Below are 17806 nucleotides of genomic sequence, written 5' to 3'. Positions count from 1 at the left end.
TATCCTTATATCTGGCCCTGATCTCTCTCCAGGGCTCCAGGCCCACAATAATAACTCTCTGCTGGACACTATCCCCACCACCTTCACCCCTAAACCAGATGATGATTCTCAAAGTGAGGTCCAGGGTCAGTAGCATCAGCACCACCTAAGAACTCTTTAGAAATGCAAGTTCAAGCCCCAACCCAGACCAACTGAATCAGCAGCTCTACAGATGCGCCCAGCAATATGCATTTTAACAAACTCTCCATGTAATTCTGATGCAGGCAAAAGTTAGAGAACAAGTGACCTATAGTGATATCAACTCCGAGGACCAAGGATGCTCCTCCGGATTTGCTTCCTACTTGGGTTAATTGGTTCCACTACCCTCCCAGCTACCTGGGCTCATAAACCTCCCATTCATTCTTGACTTTTCCATCCTGCCTCCCTGCTGTATCTAGTCAGTCACCAATCCTGTCTTTGCCTCTAACAAAGTTAGTCTTATTCACATATTTCTTTCTTTGTATCTTTTTTTTTTTTTTTTTTTTTTTTGAGACAGAGTTTCGCTCTTATTACCCAAGCTGGAGTGCAATGGCACGATCTTGGCTCACCGCAACCTCCGCCTTCCGGGTTCAGGCAATTCTCCTGCCTCAGCCTCCCAAGTAGTTGGGATTACAGGCACCCACCACCACGCCTGGCTAATTTTGTATTTTTAGTAGAGACCGGTTTCTCCATGTTGGTCAGGCTGGTCTCGAACTCTTGACCTCAGGTGATCCACCCACCTTGGCCTCCCAAAGTGCTGGGATTACAGGCATGAGCCACTGTGCCCGGCCTCACATATTTCTTTCTTGGCTCTGTTCCCACAACCACTCCTGAGGAAGTGCTGGCCAGTTTCTCTCAAACCAATTCATTTAAAAGCCAATTTGCCTGTGACCAATTTCACTAACAGCCAGTTAGGATAAAGCAAATTCATTTAAAAATTAATTTCATGCAGGTAAATTGGCCCATTATTTTCTTTATGACTTCTACTACTTCTAAGTTTACTAAGTCTTTACCGCTCCAGATGTTATAAATATACAAATATCTAATTCTATTTGTCCAGTGTTTTACACTTTAATTTTTTTGCACTTGACTCTTGAATTGTCTGGAATGTGTTTTGGCTTCTGAGCATCAGGCGAAGGTCAAATTGCTTGCCTGCTTACCATGCATAGCAGAAAGCTCCTCATTTACAAGTCTAAGTTCTGAGCTCTCGGCCATTACAACTTTATTCCCCTCACAGCCAAGCAGAAAGATCAAAGACCATACCCAGGAAGGCTGAAGTGCTGCGATTGTTGTTTCACAAGGGCGTGATTGTCCCACTTTCCACATTTTGTAGCAGGACAAGCCGCAGACAAAACCCCTCAGACACCGAGTTAAAGAAGGAAGGGCTTTATTCGGCTGGGAGCTTCAGCAAGACTCACGTCTCCAACAACCGAGCTCCCCGAGCGAGCAATTCCTGTCCCTTTTAAGGGCTCACAACTCTAAGGGGGTGCATGTGAGAGGGTCGTGATTGATTGAGCAAGCAGGGGGTACGTGACTGGGGGCTGCATGCACCGGTAATTAGAACGGAACAGAAGAGGACAGGCATTTTCACAGTGCTTTTCTATACAATGTCTGTAATTTATAGATAACATAACCGATTAGGTCAGGGTCAGGGGTCGATATTTAACTACCAGGCCCAGGGTGTGGCCCGGGCTGTCTGCCTGTGGATTTCATTTCCGCCTTTTAGTTTTTACTTCTTCTTTCTTTGGAGGCAGAAATTGGGCATAAGACAATATGAGGGGTGGTCTCCTCCCTTAATTTGACTGACTTCCTGGGAAGAAACATACTTTCTTATTAGCATCTTGAAATGAGCTTACTTGCAAGAAAGTAAGGCAGAAGTGTCCCTGGACAAATTAGCTTTTAAAATCCTTAAATGTTCAAAAATTAGTGTAAGGAAACAACAGAACCAGTGTGGGCAAGGTCTGGGTAGGGTGGGCGGTGTCATCACCTCACCTGTATTTCTTTATTTTTTAAAAGAAATTGGCTGGACACGGTGGCTCACTCCTGTAATCCCAGCACTTTGGGAGGCCGAGGCGGGTGGATCACCTCAGGTCAGGAGTTCGTGACCATCCTGGCCAACAAGTGAAACCCCATCTCTACTAGAAAGACAAAAATTAGCTGAGTGTGGTGGCACACACCTATAATCCCAGCCACTCAGGAGGCTGAGGCAGGAGAATTGCTTGAACCCAGGAGGTGGAGGTTGCAGTGAGCCAAGATCGCACCACCGCACTCCAGCCTGGGCAATGAGAGCAAAACCCCATCTAAAAAACAACAACAAAATAATAATGTAAGGAATCTAAACCTTCTAGATATTCCCTTCCTCTGAGGCACTTTCTCTCCCTGCTTTTCAACTGCCACTGTGGCCAGAGGAAAGGCAGGACAGAGAAGGAGGAAATGGGGAAGGAGAAGTGACTGTCAGGTAAGAGATGGTGGGCCCACCCCTTCTGCCCCCAGAGGATGAGGCAGGGACTGGAAAGTATAGGTGAAAAAAGTAATATCTTTTCTCATTCAATGCTAGGCTCATGGCTAAGACTCAAATAACAAAAATCGGATTAACAAGAGAGTGCATATGGATTTATTTAATATAGGTATTATGTGACACGGGAACTTTCAGAAAATGAAGACCCAAAGGAACAGGAGATCTGTGGATTTTCATGGACAGTCATCTGTGGATTTTCAAGGACAGTCATGCAGAAGCATACTTGGAGAATGCGGATTATCTTGAGGTAATGAACTTGGGGGTGGGCATTTACCAAAGCCTGCTTGTTCACATTCCTCTTGGCCTTTGTGCATGACATTCCTTCCCTCTGGGCATAGGGCAGGACACCTGTCACGTGAGGATTTTCAGGGGAGGAGGGCAAGGTCAGACAGTGACCTTCCTAGGTTTTATGACTTGCTTCAGAGAAGAAGGGCAAGAAAAACGTGAGGTAGGCCAGGCGCAGTGGCTCACGCCTGTAATCCCAGCACTTTGGGAGGCCGAGGCGGGTGGATCATTTGAGGCCAGGAGTTCAAGGCCAGCCTGGTCAACATGGTGAAACCCTGTCTCTACTGAAAATACAAAAATTAGCCACTCGTGGTGGTGGGCGCCTGTAATCCCAGCTACTTGGGAGGCTGAGGCAGGAGAATCGCCTGAGCCTGGGAGGCAGAGGTTGCAATGAGCCACAATTGCACCATTGTACTCCAGCCTGGACAACAGAGCTAGACCCTGTTGAAAGAAAAAAAATAGAAAGAGAAAGAAGAAAGAAAGAAAGAAAGAAAGAAAGAAAGAAAGAAAAAGAAAGAAAGAAAAAAAGAAAGAAAGAAAAAGAAAAAGGTGAGATAGCCTTCCTGCTTCTGCTTTTTCAATTTCCAAGGTGCCATATTTTGAGGCAGTGTTTCCTACACCACTTCAGGAGATAAGGGTTTGACACATTTGGGATGACGGCTTCCTTTCTGGTGTCTGTCCGGAAGGGGTGTACAGTATCACAAAAAAGGAGGGGGAAAGCCAAAAACAGAGGGCTCCATGTGGGGAAGTCTCCTGTAGGGCTGGCTCCAGGCCACATGGGCAACTGTAGAACTACAACAGGTTTGTTGCCTGATGTACCCAGTAAGTCAATACTCTGAGACTCCAGGTTGCAGCAGAGAAAGAGGTGTAATCTCAGGTTCGCTGAACAAGGAGATGGGAGGAAACCTCACATTCATCTCCCCAAGGAGTGTGGGCCTAGGGCTTTTTGGGGATTTGGAGTGGGGTGAAGTGTGGGGATCATTGTGCCACATGCATCCGTGTGGAGAGACCACCAAACAGGCTTTGTGTGAGCAACAAGGCTGTTTATTTCACCTGGGTGCAGGCGGGCGGAGTCCGAAAATAGAGTCAGTGAAGGGAGGTGGGGTGGGGCCATTTTATAGGATTTGGGTAGGTAGTGGAAAATTACAGTCAAAGGGGGTTGTTCTCTGGCGGGCAGGGGTGGGGGGTCACAAGGTGCTCAGTGGAGGAGCTTCTGAGCCCAGATGAGCCAGGAGAAGGAATTTCACAAGGTAATGTCATCAGTTAAGGCAGGAACCGGCCAGTTTCACTTCTTTTGTGATTCCTCAGTTACTTCATGCCATCTGGATGTATACGTGCAGGCTTGGGCTCAGAGGCCTGACACATTGATTGGTTGAAGAACGCAGGGTGCAGTCATGGGACAGGGATATGAAGAAGCTGTATCCTTATGTGGATCCTGTTTCTCTGTAGGAGTTGTCAAACCGGTTGCTGGAATTCCGGGTCTGAAAAATAACTTAAGTGATCTTTAAGCCAAAGCCTTATGATTCTAATGTCAGAGATTTTATCTATAGAACAATGGGGGATGCAAATGGTCAGGATCTAGTGCCACATGATTTTCGGCAAAAAGGAAGTGCGCCAAACAGCAGCCTGATTAATACTTATTATATTCCTGTCCAGAACCCTGCATGCAATTCTTGTCAACCTGGTAGGGACGGCTTCAGCTGCAGCCAAGGGAAAGGGACAGGAGCACCTGGTTAGACAGAGAGTTTTGGGGACCTGTCCCAAGTTGCCCTCAGCTCCTGTGTGACATGAAGGAAAGTTTTTTCTCACCCCAGAATGGAGAGGAAGGCCACTGCACTGAGAGCAGTGGGCCCGGCCTGGGAGCAGTCATGGCCGGAGAAAAACACGTCCCTCCTAAAGAGGCCTCAGAGATTTGACAGAAATGCAGCTAAACTCAGAGCAATTTCTAGAACTCCTAGGATCCTGTGGGGTCGCATTAGCAGGGGAAAACCACCAGGGGCTGTTGTAGCCAAGAGCCAACCAGAAAGAAGATTCTCACGTTTACCTCATGGACACCGGCCAAAGGCCCTGGGGCCAGCCCAGAGCAGCAGCCCCGCATGGACACCAGGAAGCTCCAGAGGACAGTCAGAAGGTCTAGATGAGAGCCCTCTTCTCCTGTGGCCACCATGTCGCACTCCCAGGTCCCTACATCCAGAGAGGAAGAAAAAGGAGATTGAACATTTTCCTAAAATGACTGTTTAAACCTGTATTAGTCCATTCTTACGGTACTATAAAGAACTGCCTGAGACTGGGTAATTTATAAAGGAAAGAGGTTTAATTGACTCACAGTTCTGCAGGGCTGGGGAGGCCTCAGGAAACTTACAATCATGGCAGAAGGGGAAGGAAACGGGTCCTTTTTCATATGGCAGCAGGAGAGAGAAGAATGAGTGACCAGCAGAGAGGGAAGCTGCATATAAAAACATCAGCTCTTGTGAGAACAAACCCATTATCAGGAGAATAGGACAGGGGAAACCACCCCATGATCCAATTATATCCACCTGGTCCCTCCCATGATGCATGGGGATTATGGGAACTACAATTCAAGAGGAGATTTGGGTGGTGACACAGCCAAACCATATCAAAACCTATAGATACAGAGGGGCTGATTAAAAGGCTTGACTGTGCCCCCACCTCCACTGTCCATCACCACTCAGTCGAGTGAGGGAGGATGAGGAAGATTATATCATTATGGAAAATAAAGAAATACATTTTCTTTGCACTTCTTAGTAGATGTGTGCAAATAGCCCCCATTACATAATAAAAAGAAAATACAGTTAACCCTTGAACAACACAGGTTTGGCTGTGGGTGTTCACTTATACATGGATTTTCTTCCTCCTCTGCCACCCCTGAGAGAACAAAACCAACCCCTCCTCTTCCTCTTCCTCTTCCTCCTCCTCAGCCTACTCAATGTGAAGATGACAAGGGTGAAGATCTTTATCATGAGCCACTTGCACTTAATAAATAGTTAATATATTTTATCTTCCTTGTGTTTTTCTTCATAACATTTTCTTTTCTCTAGCTTACTTTCTTGTTAGAATACAGCATAAGATGCATATAACATGAAAAATATGTGTTGATCGATTGTTACCAGTAAGGATTGCAGTCAGCAGCAGGCTATTAATAGTTAGTGGGCAGTCATAAGTTATATATGGGCCAGATGTGGTGGCTCACACCTGTAATCCTAGCACTTCGGGAGGCCAAGGCAAATGGATTGCTTGAGCTCAGGAGTTCAAGACCAGCCTGGGGAACACGGTGAAACCCCAACTCTACAAAAAAATACAAAAATTAACCAGGCATGGTAGCACGTGCCTGTGGTCCCAGCTACTTGGGAGGCTGAGGTGGCTTGAGCCTGGGAGGTAGAGGTTGCAGTGAGCAAAAATTGCACCACTGCACTGAAGCCTGGGCAACAGAGTAAAACGCTGTCTCAAAAAAAAAAAAAGAAGTTATATATGGATTTTCTAATGCAAGGATATTGGTACCCCTAACTCCTGCATTGTTCAAGGGTCAACTGTACATCCAAAAGCCTTAAAAACTCAAAAAGGTCTGGAAATTTCCTACCACAATTTTTTTTTTTTTTTTTTTTTTTTGAGATGGAGTCTCGCTCTTTCGCCCAGGCTGGAGTGCAGTGGCGCGATCTCTGCTCACTGCAAGCTCCGCCTCCTGGGTTCACGCCATTCTCCTGCCTCAGCCGCTGGAGTAGCTGAGACTACAGGCACCCGCCGCCACGCCCAGCTAATTTTTTTTTTAGTATTTTTAGTAGAGACGGGGTTTCACCATCTTAGCCAGGATGGTCTCGATCTCCTGACCTCGTGATCCGCCCGCCTCAGCCTCCCAAAGTGTTGGGATTACAGCGTGAGCCACCGCGCCCGGCCATTTCCTACCATTCTCCCCACAAACAGGGCCAACTTGCATTACTTTTAAGTTTACTAAATATTTAATAAATGAAAACTAATATTTATAAAGCAATATATAACGTATGAAAAACAGGAATTTAACAAAAACCAAATACCCAAGGATCTGTTTGTAAAAAAGGGCACGCCCATAACCCTGAAGACCATCCCAGCCCCTTTGTTTCTGCAGAGAAACTACCATCCTTGGTTTCGCATTCTTCATTGTCTTGTTTTCTCAATAGTTTTACTACATATTTTTGTTTCTCTAAACAATATGTAATTCAGCTTTGCAGGGTTGTTTTTTGTTTGTTTGTTTGAGATGGAGTCTCGCTCTTTTTGCCTAGGCTGGAATGCGATAGCACAATCTCAGCTCACTGCAACCTCCGCCTTCCAGGTTCAAGCGATCCTCCTGCCTCAGCCTCCCAAGTAGCTAGGATTACAGGCTGTTGGTTGTTGTTGTTTAAACTTTATATAGAGTCTTTGTTGTATGTATTCTTTGGGGACTCTTCTTCTTTGGGTCAGCGTTGTGCTCCTCAGATGCTCCCATGTGGTTGTCAGCAACTCTAATTCATTCATTTTTCACTGATCAGTCTTCCAGTGACTAATTTGGTCACTCACGTTTGGAGTCTCCTATTGTTAGTTATTGCCAACAGTCCTGCTCTGAACATTCTTGTATGGACCCTGAACTGCACGACCCAAGAGTTTCTCTAAGGTAAATATCTAGGCAGGACCAGCTGATGCTATGCAACCTGTACAGACATATAGGCTCCCCATGCTTAGAAGGACCCTATGCTTTGGAACTCTACTGTCTCTTTCTTGAAATCTTAATTTTATTTTATTTTATTTATTTATTTATTTTTTGGGGACAGAGTCTCGCTCTGTTGCCCAGGCTGGAGTGCAGTGGCACAATCTTGGCTCACTGCAACCTCCACCTCCAGGGTTCAAGTGATTCTCCTGCCTCAGCCTCCTGAGTAGCTGGGACTACAGGCGCCCACCACCACACCCGGCTTTTTTTTTTTTTAATTTTTATTTTTGAGACAGAGTCTCGCTCTGTCGCCAAGGCTGGAGTGCAGTGGTGCGATCTCAGCTCACTGCAAGCTCCACCTCCCAGGTTCACGCCATTCTCCTCCCTCAGCCTCCTGAGTAGCTGGTACTACAGGCACCTGCCACCATGTCTGGCTAGTTTTTTGTATTTTTTTTTTAGTAGAGATGGGGTTTCACTGTGTTAGCCAGGATGGTCTCAATCTCCTGACCTCATGATCTGCCTGCCTTGGCCTCCCAAAGTGCTGGGATTACAGGCGTGAGCCACCGTGCCCGGCCATACCCAGCTAATTTTTGTATTTTTAGTAGAGACGAGGTTTCACCGTGTTGGCCAGGCTGGTCTCGAACTCCTAACCTCAGGTGATCTGCCAGCCTCAACCTCCCAAAATCCTGGGATTACAGGAGTGAGCCACTGCACCCAGCCAAAATCTTAATTTTTTAATAAGCGACTTTGCATCTTCATTTTGCAGTGGCCCCCACAAACAATGTAGCTGGTCCTAACCTTAGAGTGGACTTTCTGGGTCACAGTGTCAACTTTAGTAAACCATTGTACTGTTGCAGACTTTGCAAATGGTTTTCCAAAGGTGTTACACCCGTTTATGTTTCCTACCAGCAGCAGATGAAAGTTCATATTGGTCCACATCCTTGCCCACACTTATTGTCCAACTTGAACATTTTTGTCAACCTGGTGGGTATGAAATACATTTTGTTGTATCGATTTTTTTTTGTTCTTTTTTTTAGACAGGGCCTCACTCTATCAACGCCTTGATCGGCTTTGTGAGACCCAGAGCAGGAAAATCAATCACACCCACCCAGACTTCTGACCTAAAGAACTGTGAGATCATATATTTGTGTTGTTTTAAACCTCTAAGTTTGTCATCACTTGTTAGCGCAGCAATAGGAAACACAAGTGCCTGTCTGTGGGTAGAACGCTGAAGTCAGACAGGTGTGTTCAATCCTTTCGCTGTCACTTAAGAGCTTTTCAACCTCTCTAAGCTTTTGTATCCTCATTGTTGAAAAGAATAAACAGTGTAAATTCCTATTTAGCTTAGCTCACACAGGTTCTGGGGAAATTCAAAGTTATAACATACCAAATGCCTCATGTGCAATAGATTCACAAGGAATAACCTCCATACACAAGCCATGCTCCTGCATCCACGCCTTTGTCTTGCCTCTGATGCTCTAATTTCTTCACATCCACCTGCTGCCCATTCTCCAAGGCCCATCAACAATGTCACCTCTTAGGCAGAGCTTCTGCGACCCACCAAATACAAGTAATATCTTTCTCTTACGAATTCTTGTAGCATGCCATGTTTATCTCTCTCTTTCAGAGCAAGATTAAAGCTCAGGTCTCTTATTTCTGTCTAATATTAGGAAACAACAGAAAGGAAATGCAGAACATTAAAAGTTCCTATGGCGCCCCGCTCATTGCACCACTGAGCTCTGGGAGCAGGTGCAGGTGGAAGGTAGCCCTCACCCTCCAAACCAGTAGTCTATGGATTCTCTGAATCCCAGTCATTGCCTCTCAGGATCAAAACTATGTACTAGGATCAGGAAGTGTTATGGGTTGAACTGTGTTCCCCCAAAATTCATATGCTGAAGCTCTAACCTCCAGTACCTGAAAATGTGACTATATCAGAAGCTAGGGCCTTTATTTTATTATTATTATTTTAATTTTTAATTTTTTTTTTTTTTTTTTGAGACAGAGTCTTGCTCTGTTGCCCAGGCTGGAGTGCAGTGACATGATCTTGGCTCACTGCAAGCTCCGCCTCCTGGGTTCGTGCCATTCTCCTGCCTCAGCCTCCCAAGTAGCTGGGACTACAGGCACCCACCACCACGCCCAGCTAATTTTTTTGTATTTTTAGTAGTATGGGGTTTCACCGTGTTAGTCAGGATGGTCTCGATCTCCTGACCTCGTGATTGATCAGCCTCGGCCTCCCAACGTGCTGGGATTACAGGCATGAGCCACCGTGCCCGGCCTAGGGCCTTTAAAGAGGTGATTAATTAAAATGAAATAATTTCTTAACTATGCTTAAATCATTATTATGAATTTATTTACATACTATTTACCTCCTTGGAGAGATTACAACTTCCTGGGGCAGCAGCTGTGATCTCTTGATGACTGTTGAGCTCCAGCAATGAGTACAGGGCCTGGTGCTTAGTAAACAGTTAATGAATATGTGTTTAATGAATGAAGCCCAGTTCACAAGAAAAATAGCAACTGAGCTTCAGAGATGTGAACCCAAAATATCTGGAATCTGAGACAGGTCTCGATCAGTTTAGAAAGTTTGTTTAGAAAGGCGAAGGGCATACCCATGACACAACCTCAGGAGGTCCTGGCAACATGTGCCCACGGTGGTTGGGGTGCAGCATGCTTCTGTACATTCTAGGGCGACAGGGAGACATGAAACATCAATCAATATGTGTATGTGTAAGATGTACATTGCTTTGGTTCAGTCCAGAAAGGAGGGACAATTTGAAGAGTGGGGTAGTGGTTTCCAGGCCACACAGGCTAGACAAAAGAGACAAAAGGTTGCATTCTTTTGAGTCCTTGATCAGCCTTTCACTGAAAACACAATTTAGTCTGGCTCAGTGAATCTGCATTTTTACTTAAACAACAGGACAGAAGAAGCCATCAGATATGCATATGTCTCAGGTGAACCTCAGAGGGATGACTTTCTGTCTGGGGAGGTGAAGATAAGTTATCAGTTTACATTGCCAGGGTGAAATTCCACAGAATGGTTTTAGGATAAAGAGCTTGAGGCTCACAAGGAATTTCCTTGTGGGCCAATTATGAGGGAGGTATGTGGCTTTTTTATCTTTGTAGCTATCTTACTTAGGAATAAGATGGGAGGCGGGTTTGCATGACACAGACCCCAGCTTCACTTTTCCCTTGGCTGAGTGATTTGAGGGTCGGTCCTGAGATTTATTTGCCTTTCACAGAGAGAAAAAGAATGTTTCAATAAATCACCTTCAATTCCACTAATTTGTTTCTGTAGGCCCAGTCTGAATTATTTTGGATTCTAAATATTTGAGCATCTTAAATAGGCATGGTTTGTGCAGAATCTGATTCAGTCTCTTCTTGACTTTCTAAGGCAAAATCTAGCCCAAACCAACACTTACTTGTTCCCACCTCTTTTCTTTCATTCATGTGATAGTTTCCTGGCATTTAAAGGGCATTTGGTGTTAGCAGACATTTGCATGCATCCCATATATGTATTTTCCTACATATGCATATATATTTGTATATACATACGTGCTTCTCTATTAATATTTTTAAAACCCACCCCAAGTAAAAGAACCTTATTTAAAATATGTTGAGATTCTCAGGCCTGGTGCTGTGGCTTACATCTGAGAGGCCGAGGCAGGAGGATGGCTTGACCTCAGGAGTTTGAGACCAGCCTGATCAACGTGGCGAAACCCTGTCTCTACCAAAAATACAAAAAAATTAGCCAAGTGTGGTGGCATGTGCCTGTAGTCCCAGCTACTCAGGAGGCTGAGGTGGGAGGTTCACTTGAGCCTGGGAGGGGGAGGTTACAGTGAGCCAAGATTGTGCCACCGCACTCCAGCCTGGGCAACAGAGCAAGACCCCTTCTCAAAAAGTAAAAACAAAAAACAAAATAAAGAAATAAAATATATTGAGATTCTCTTTATTTATGTTTCCTCAGGTTCTAGGGGCTAAGTCCATGTTTGAGTGAAAGCTATAAGAGAGCTAATGAGCACAGAATCTAGAAAAGAAAATAGGTAAGTGTTCTCTCCCGCTCATGAGAAATGAATCCAAATCGAAGGTTTCCCCAAAGGAGGACAGCCTGCCTCAGCAAAAAGATTACTCCTGTTCTTTTCCTTATATCAGCAACTTATGCAGTGACTGTGCATTTTATCTGAAGAAACTAGAGATTTTTCTGTTTAAAGGCCCGAGGAGAATATATTTGGCATGAATCCTTAGAGGAGTAGAAAGCTGTCTCTCTACTTGACCTCGCTTATCTGATTCTCCTCCCCAGAGTGGAACTTCTTATGGCCTGGAGGCTGATCCCCCAACTCAGTACCCAGAAGCCCTGCAAAGATTTAAAGGCTTTGCAAGACTAGTCTTTGTGGCTTAGCACCAACCCAGCCTGATTTTGAACTAACTGTCCCAGTTGACTGAGATTTCTCTCCTTTTTCTGTTATCAATCACTGGTCCAAGTGTTTTATATCCTTTATTTCTCACTACATACGGCATTTTCCCCTCAGTATTTAAATTGTTGAGGATTTCAACGGTGCCAATATTTAAGGTATAGATCCAAGAAGCAGCCCCCGACCCCAAGCCTCCCTCCCCCAGGTCACTCTAACTGAAGTGCTTCTCTCTGCACGCCACTCAATTTTTTAGAGGCAATATGTGAGATCTTGTGTGACTTTCAAACTAAAGCTTAATTTAATGGAAGGAGATAAAAGAAAATTAAGAGCATTTCTGCGTCTGTGATTTTAATATTTACAACTCAGGATGGGTATAAAACAGAAGTCAAAGCAATGTGCTCGCCCCTGGTTTTTTGGGTTTTGTTTTGGTTTTTGTTTTGGTTTTTTTGAGACGGAGCCTCACTCGGTCGCCCAGGCTGGAGTGCAGTGGCACAATCTCGGCTCACTGCAACCTCCACCTCCCAGGTTCAAGCGATTCTCCTGCCTCAGCCTCCAGAGTAGCTGAGATTACAGGCATGCACTACCACACCTAATTTTTGTATTTTTAGTAGAGACAGGGTTTCACCATGTTGGCCAGGTTGGTCTCGAAATTTTGACCTCAGGTGATCCACCCGTCTTGGCCTCCCCAAGTGCTGGGATTACAGGCATGAGCCACCATGCCCGGCCTCACCCCTGTTTTTTGTGGGTGTTTTACAGCTCATCAGGAGGCACTGGCATGTGCCGTCTTTTTCCTTTCCACCCTCTCAACTAAAAATAACTTCTCTTGAAGGTAGCCTTTCTTACAGGTGTTACACGGTGTTGTTTTTAATGTAATTTATGTGGAAGGATAATTTTGAAGTGGCTATCAACTTTGCTTCATGGCCATTTATCGTAACAGTATTTTGTGATGATAACGTGCCACTGGAGACATAGGGGATTTCTATTTCAGTAAGGAAGAAGAACTGATGAAAGTTTCTTCCTGACTTTGATGAAGTGGAGGTCTAAATGCCATCCTAACAGAAATGCAGGACACATTTTTTAAAGCTACCCCAGGGGGAAGACACAACAAACACACAACAGTAACCGTTTTTTTAAATCTCAGCATTTAAGCTATAAATATTATCTTCTACTTGTCTAAGCACTTTACCATTACAACAAGATTTCTCGTTCATTCTTTTGTGTATTTCCCACAATTACCTTGTGGTGACGGAAGAAAAGCTATTATTATGTCTATCTTCCTCATGGCAAAACCATAGTTCACAGGCTCAAGGTCACATAGTTGGTGAGCCGCAAAAGCTTAAACCTAGATCTAGAGCTTTCTCACCATATTAATAATGGACTGTCCTTCAAATATAAGTCCAAGGTCTTCGTGTTGCTTTTTTCAGTAATTGTGACAGGCAGTATGAACCATAAACATTCTGTAGCCCCAGCGTTTTATGTCCTGTGATGCACAATGCTTAAAAGCCTGGTCCCAGTTGGGGGCCCAGCCTATAAATGTGAAGTAGACCTTTTATTTAATTGGCCTGTGTGGAGATGAAAACTGTGGTCCTCATTATGTCAATGCCAGGCTTTAACCATAATATTTTTTTATTTTAAAAAATAAATTGTTTTATTTTATTTTAAATTTTATTTTATTTATTTAAATAAATTAAATTTATTTAATAAATTTAATTTATTTAAATAATTTAATAAATTAAATTTATTTAATAAATTAAATTTATTTAAATAATTTAATAAATTAAATTATTTAAATAATTTAATAAATTATTTATTGAATAATTTTAAAAATAATTATATTTTTTAATATAATTATATATATTTATATATCTTTATATATTATATATTATATAAATATATAATATATATAATATATTATATATTATATTTTATATATTATATATTTATATTATATATATTTAATATAATTATTATTTATTATATTTAAAAAATAATTTTAAAAATAAATAAATAAATAATTTAATTTATTTAAATTTATTAAATAAATTTATTTATTTAAATTTTATTTTAAAATTTTTTATTTTAAAATAAATCACTTTATAGGTTATCTATTCACACTCCTGCTGTGATACAAATTTTTAACAAGAACAAAAATACAATCTCTGATCAGAATGGAGAAGATGGCATTTCACTCATCACAGTAATTATGAAATATTTGTTATGTTCTGTTGAGATTGGGGCCTTAATGATACTACAACCTTCTCTGGTCATCATCCATATTAGCCAAAGAAGTATTTTACAACCGTTCTGCTCATCTGAATAATCTCCAAGGGGAGAACATATTGATTTGGAGTGCTTTTTAAAGGATGGTAATTAATGGATTTAGGATGAGCTATGCTCACCCAAATTACAGACGAGAGATTTATTTCCCTAGATGGTACTTTTACAGTTTTCCAGTGTTGTGTATTTTGTCTCACCAGACAGGGTAACAGGTTATCATTTGCATTCTATTTTAACTTAGAATAAGGTCTTCAATTTTCTTCTATTTCGTGTGTAGGATTTCTGTAATTTTGGTGTTTTTCTCTCATACTAGGGCTTGACCATTAGGGAGAAAACATATGGATCCAAATGATACCCTCGATACCAAGATTTCTTGGATCCATCATGAACATTCCAAAGCTTATGGAAGAGCTGTAGGTCATAGGACGGCTGGAGAAGGAGAAGAGAAGCTTATTGGATACAACTTCTGAATTAGAGACAGGCTTTATGTTCAGGCTCATTTCTCCTATCCATTTTGAAAATGGCTCAATTTAAAAAAAAAAATTATTTTTAAGTTCAGAAGTACATTTGTGCCAGGGGGATTTGTTGTGCAGACTATTTTGTCACCCAGTTATTGAGCCTAGTGCCCGTTAGTTATTTTTCATGATCCTCTCCCTCCTCCCACCCTCCACCCTCCAATAGGCCCCAATGTCTATTGTTCCCCTCTATGTGTCCATGTGTTCTCATCATTTAGCTCCCACTTATAAGTGAGAACATGCAGTATTTGGTTTTCTGTTCCTGCTTTAGTTTGCTAAGGATAAAGGCCTCCAGCTCCATCCATGTTCCTGCAAAGGACATGATCTTGTTCTTTTTCATAGCTGCATAGTATTCCATGATGTATATGTACCACATTTTCTTTATCCAATCTACTATTGATGGGCACTTAGGTTGAATATATGTCTCTTTTCTTATGAACAGTGCTGCAATGAAGATACATGTGCACATGTCTTTATGATAGAATGATTTATATTCCTTTGGGTATATTCCTGTTAATGGGATTGCTGTGTGGAATGGTATTTCTGTTTTTAGGTCTCTGAGGAATCGCCACACTGTCTTCCACAATGACTGAACTAATTTACATTCCCACCAATAGTGTGTAAGTGTTCCTTTTTCTCTGCAACCTCACCAGCATCTGTTATTTTTTGACTTTTTAATAATAGCCTGTAAGGAACATGGCTGTGGTTTGTTCAAGGATAGGCCAAGGTAGGATGTTTGCATTCTGTGTGACTTGCGAGTTTAGAGTGCACGCATATAACTCCACTTGTTATCACAGCCATGTAGCCATAACATGGGAAGGCCATCCCTTGCTCTAAGCCAGTATTGTTTGCAAAAGGTATAATTGTCCTGCTGACACTGTACAGGTGCGCTGGCACCCAGAGAGAGAGAGAGAGCCAGAGGGGTCTGTCTTTGTAGATAGACAGGAGTGAGCCAGGACACAGCTCAGCTCACTTGTGCCCAGAGAGAGAGAGTTAAGCTGCTGACCCTGAAGGCAAGGGAGGGCCGGCGGTGCAGCTGTGTGTGTGGGAGCTGCTGAACTAAGCAACTGAGACAGGGCAGACAGTGTGAGATAGCTAGTGTGAGAAAGCTGTTAATGAAAACTGCTGCTGAATAAAGCCATGTCTCATCTACCTGCTGTCTCTCGAGTGTTCTTCCAGCTCCCTGCCCCATGTCCACCCACTCCCCTCAGCCCTCAGCTGGGGCTGGAACCTGACCCTGAGCATGACATAGCCAGAAAGTGGCTCAATTTTTATAGTGATAAGGATAGGAGGACTGTGAGAAAAAAAAAAAATCTTTTCACGGAGAGAAAAGGTTTAATTTTAGAAAACTTTCAAAATACACTCCTTTGAACTGGGCATGCAGCTTTATACTGTTGTTCCCACGATGCTATGGACATCAGGAGGCCTATCAATGGTTCTAAAAGCCCACGTGCCTCACTCTTTCCCTAGAGCCCCACAACATTTACAGCAACAAAGGAGAGATTTCCGGGGTGGAAACTCAATTCCATTTTCTTGATGGTATGGTAGTGGGAGAAAGAGAATAGGGAATTGTAGAGGAAGGAAAGAATTTGGTGACAAAGCGAAAAGACTCAGCAGCATTCTAAAGCATGCCAAGACCAAAGTTGCTGTTTCCTGATTCTGAATCTAGAAATAGGCCCAGGAAGCAATCAAAACATAACTTAATTCTTTCTATATTAATATTCATAATTATAGCTAACAACTACTGCACAAAGCACTTTGCTTGAATTATTTAATTTAATCTGCACAAGAAGTCTTTTAGGTACCATTATTATCCTCATTTTACCAACAAGGAAAATGATATTTAAAAGAGGCTAAGTAACTTGCCCAAATTATACTTGTAGTACGTTTGACAGACTGTTACCAATCCCATATCTCCTGATTCTGGAGTTTATACTCCCACTAGACTTCTGCCAGAGGATGTTTTGTGGAAGATGCTTCTGCTCTGTGGGGCTTTCCTAATTTGCCCCTAATACTAACGCAGGTTCCCAAGTCTTAACACTTCTCAGGGACTTAGATAAAGGGCAGCCGGGTGTAACAGAAAGAGGCTGAACTAAGAGTCAAAACCTTCCCCAGCAGCTGCACTTGCTAGTCACATGAACCTGTGCTACTCATTTGGCCTGTTGGAACCTCAGACATAGGGGAGGGATGATATTTTCTCTTCCAACCTGACATGGATGTTGAAAAGAGCAATGTGAGAAAACTGTATAGATGAACAAGATTTGAAAACTATGAAGTGCTTTCTAAATGTATTAGTGTAAGAATCAGAGTGGATTTGAGGGGTGAAATCAATTTGGGTAATCTTACACATCTTACACATCACCCCTACCAGGTGAGTGGTTTCTAGGCATCTCAAGGGATTTAAAATAAAAGTTGCATAAGGGAACAGTCTCAGAACACTAACGTACCCATCGGCCGGGTGCGGTGGCTCATGCCTGTAATCCTAGCACTTTGGGAGGCTGAGGCGGGTGGATCACCTGAGGTCAGGAGTTCGAGACCAGCCTGACCAACATGGAGAAACCCTGTCTCTACTAAAAATACAAAAATTAGCCAGGCATGGTGGTGCGTACCTGTAATCCCAGCTACTCTGGAGGCTGAGGCAGGAGAATCACTTGAACCCAGGAGACGGAGGTTGCGGTGAGCCAAGAACACGCCATTGCACTTCAGCCTGGGCAACAAGAGCAAAACTCTGTCTCAAAAAAAAAAAAAAAAAAAAGAACACTAATGTACCCAATTTATTTGTCTTCCTTCTTTTCCCTAATCTCTCCTTCATGAAAATTGGTTGAAACTATTAATGCTATATTGGACCGCTGTCTTGGGCTTCTCAGCCTCTCTCTTGATTTCCTTATCTGCCAAATAAACATGACGGTCTAGATCTGTGCTGTCAACACAGCACTGGCCATGTGTGGCTACTTAATGGAAATTAAGTTAAATTAAACATTTAATTCCTCAGTCACACCAGCTACATTTCAATTACTTACATGAAGCTAGTGGCTACTGCATTGGCAATACAGAGATAGAGCATTTCCATCATCTCAAAAAGTTGTACTGGAAGGCTCTGGTCGAGATA

The 17806-nt window shown here is 42.9% G+C and overlaps 2 long non-coding RNA genes across 3 annotated transcripts in view; one reads left to right on the top strand and one right to left on the bottom strand.

Annotated features, from left to right (window-relative positions):
- Nucleotides 1–1378: 1378 nt before the first annotated feature.
- On the top strand, nucleotides 1379–15847 carry LOC107974476 (uncharacterized). Its single transcript, XR_001717281.3, has 4 exons — nucleotides 1379–1544; nucleotides 2646–2783; nucleotides 11461–11536; nucleotides 14496–15847. It is a non-coding gene; the product is annotated as an uncharacterized LOC107974476 (long non-coding RNA).
- Nucleotides 3576–17806, bottom strand: part of LOC129143862 (uncharacterized) — a 29883-nt gene continuing 15652 nt past the window's right edge. Inside the window, exons 2-4 of one of the 2 annotated variants that reach the window (XR_010156742.1) lie at nucleotides 5148–5267; nucleotides 4866–5005; nucleotides 3576–4302 (exon numbers count right to left, since the gene is read on the bottom strand). This is a non-coding gene — a long non-coding RNA (uncharacterized LOC129143862). The remainder of the gene's footprint in view (nucleotides 4303–4865; nucleotides 5006–5147; nucleotides 5268–17806) is intronic. The other variant, XR_008547812.2, reaches the window with a different exon arrangement.

Source organism: Pan troglodytes, chromosome 3 (genome assembly GCF_028858775.2).
Source record: "Pan troglodytes isolate AG18354 chromosome 3, NHGRI_mPanTro3-v2.0_pri, whole genome shotgun sequence".
In the NCBI taxonomy this organism is placed as follows: Eukaryota; Metazoa; Chordata; class Mammalia; order Primates; family Hominidae; genus Pan; species Pan troglodytes.
Note: the sequence above shows the minus strand (reverse complement) of the source record. Positions and strands in the feature narration are given on the sequence as shown.